The following is a 3,622-nucleotide window of genomic DNA, read 5'->3' as shown; positions in this document are numbered from 1 at the left end:
GAAAGTAATTAAGTCTAAATGCAAAACTGATCAGACACTGAAGGGGAAGGATGATGAAAAAGATGACCAGGGAAACTCTGGAATGGGTGGAGGTCATGGTCAAGGTAGAAGTTTCTCATCAAGAAGAGCTGGAATTACAAGTCATAGGACAAGTTCTGATGTTGGAAAAAGAATTACTTCTGCTACTGGTAAATGGATAAGTTCTGATGAACTTTTGGATCTTGATGAAGAAATGTCAAGACAGTTATTTCTTAAGGAAAATCCAGTAATGGACTTGGAGAGTCTGATGGAAGAAGAAGCTAGACTTAAGTCAGAAAAAGTCAAATCTAAATCTGAAGCTTCTGTTGGTAAAAAGAAACTTCCAAAACTCAAAGGCATTGTGATAAAAGAAAGGACAAATCCTGAAGCAACCAAAGCTAAATCACAATTACAGATAGATCCAAGGTCCAAAGGCAAAGAGAAAGTTGGTGAACCTATCAAGGTTTATGTGCCTCCTGTGAATGAAGAAATTACTGATGAAGATACTGATCTTGCTCTGACTTCAAGAAAAATTTCTAAGACAACCTCTGACATGGCTTAAGTTGTTCAGAGTCAAGAGATAGTTAGTTCTGATATCTCAAAGAAGCAAGTAACCTCTGACATAGCTCAAGTTAACTTGATATCAGAAGATAAATCAAAGGAACCCTCTGACACTGTTCATGTTAAACCTTCAAAGATACTCTTACCAGGATTTACCAAAGCCAAACAGACTCAACCTTTGAAGACTGCTGCAAGTGGTTTTGAAGCAAGAGTGGTTACTGGAAAGGAAGCAAGAGATAAAACTGGATTGGGAAGTGCTGATGAAAGAAGAATACATAATACAACCAATGATCTAACTTCCTTAAGTGAACTAGGCATTGGAGCAACTCCTGAAAGATTGAATTAACTAGAATCTGTACAGATGGTTTATCATACCTACTTGAAAGAACACATCTTGTTGTACTTCATGACAGATGGTAGGGTTTATCATATAAGGGAAAATGCCATTCCACTGAAGTATTATGAAGAATTGGAACATGTATTATTCTTACTTCAAGTGAATGACAAAATAATAGAAAGTGCTGCAAACTATTTGAAGAATCAGATTCAGAGATAGAAAAGGCTTTATTCTGTTAAGTCTGACAGCACATATCTTCCAAAGTACAGAGATCACAAGGGTGATATTGTTGAGATGAAGCCCAACTCTGCTAAGATTATAACTACCTTTCTGGGTTACAGGGCTGTGGAATTCAATCTTGAGTCTGACAAGGCGTATTTGATCAGATTGGATCAGGACATAAAGAAAGCTAAAATTAATTATCTCAGGGCTGAATCTTTCAAACTGGTGAAGATTCTGCAGAACTTAAAGATGCTAAAAGGAGGATGGTTGATGAACTCAGATATGCTGAGAGATGTTTGTTGAAGAACTATCTCAGAACAACTCCTGACATCAGAGAGATCAGAAGATGAAGCCAAGTCCAGATCTACAACTGCTCAAATTCTGATATGAATACAAACTGAAGTTGTTATCATAAGATAAAGTTGGTAAAGCTTTAAGACTGTAAGTTGTAGTTATCTGGTCAAATTATCATGCATTTGTACTTAATGTTTTTGACATCATCAAATATCTGTTAACTTGTATATTATGCTAATTTACAAGTTGGGGGAGATTGTTAGATATATTTAATAATGTCATGTCTAATATGATTTATGTTTAATTTTCAGATCTTACTTAAACAGGACAAATCAGTATTTAACTGAAATCAGCACTTATACTGAAGTCAAAACTTAAGTCATCAGTACTTAAGGTTCAGAAGGTATCTATCAGAAGATAATATCAGGACTTAAAGGAAATATTTAGATAAGGAAAGCAGCTAATTTACAGGAAGAGAAGATCGAGATAAATATAAGAAGAGATATGCATGAAGAAGGAATTCTATGAAGAATAGAATACTTGGAAGAAAAGATATCTGATTGATATATTTTAGGAAGCAGAATTATATTCCATATCAATTAGCGATTATCTTATAAGTGTGTAGTATATAAACACAGACATAGGGTTTACACTAGAAGTGTTATCATTATCGAGAAGATTATTCATTGTAACCCTAAGAGCTCTCGTGATATTTGTTCATCACTGAGAGAGGACAGTTCCATACTATAATAGAGTTTATTGTTTTGAATAAAGTTTGTTTTCTATTACTTAAGTTATTAAAGTTCGATTTGATTGTGCAATACACTGTATTCACCCCCCTCTACAGTGTGTGTGACCTAACAGACTTATATGCTCAGACTAAAGGAGCACCTTGATAATGATTATGAGTTATTCTTTGTATACTTTGCATTGTTCAATTTTCTAGTAAAATTTGCAGCACTTATCAATTTTATCTACAATTTTCAATTTATATTTTAAGAGTGTTTTGTTATCATCAAGTTTCTCTTAATTTATGGCTACAGTTCCAGTAGACATAAATTGGGGGAGATTGTTAGGAATATGTTGTGAACTTGATGATAAATTATACAAAACACCTTAGTAGATTTAACTTAGTGAATTTTGTAGCACTCGACGGATGATCAAATATAGTCCCGACGGATGATTCAATATAGTCCCGGCGGATGATGATTTGACATCCATCGAGTGAGTAGCTTATGTAATAATAAGTATTGTAGAACATTTCTGCAAACAACTTTGTGTAGATTATGTAGGAGCATATGAGTCATGTTGACTACTAGTAGATATGCAGAACATGTTGATTAATTGTAAATATGAGATGTCTTGTAATTCTGCATAAATGAAATGGAGTCAAGTGTCAAATAGCTACCCGACGGATGATCAACAAAGCTACCCGACGGATGATCAACAAAGCCACCCGATGGATAACAAGCATGTACCCGACGGATGATCAATTCAAATATCTATTGACAGTGACAACACAGTCACATGCATCGAGTGTTTGCAAAAGGAATATGGCAGCCTGTTTAGCAGGAAATTGAGAACAAAGAAGCATTATCATTTCCATGCAAGTTGTGAAGATTTTTAAAGATGCTGGAATAGAGTAATGAAGCAACATGGAGTTAGACTTGATAGGTTTATGCTTTACTATCCTGTCTTATTACCATGTGAACTTGGTGATATATAAACCAAGTGTAGCTAGTAGAACAAACAACTAAGAAAACACATTTAGGAGAGAAATAGAAAAAGCTGCATTTGTCAAGAATTTTTCTGCAGTTTGTTTCTTCAACTTGTAAAGCAGCTGTGAGCCAGTTTGAGCTTCACAGAGTTCTCAGATCGATATATATATATATATATATAGATATATCTGGTGGATACATTCAAATCCACTAGAAAGTTTTAAGGACTTGTGTTTTTATTACTTGTGTTTGATTTATTTAATCCTTTCATTCCACTTGTTGCAAATCAAAACACATATATATCTGTCGAGTTAGGATTGTTTTAAAATCTTAAAAAAGAAGCCAAAATTATATCCAACCCCCCCTTCTATAATTCTTGTTGTATTGTTAGGGAATAAAAATTGGTATCATGGCAAGCTCTTGAAGTACAAAGAGTGTAAAGATCACAACAAACAACAAGATGAACAAGAAT

The sequence above is a fragment of the Apium graveolens genome, chromosome 1 (assembly GCF_009905375.1).
Source record: "Apium graveolens cultivar Ventura chromosome 1, ASM990537v1, whole genome shotgun sequence".
Lineage (NCBI taxonomy): Eukaryota > Viridiplantae > Streptophyta > Magnoliopsida > Apiales > Apiaceae > Apium > Apium graveolens.
This window is presented reverse-complemented; position numbering follows the sequence as displayed.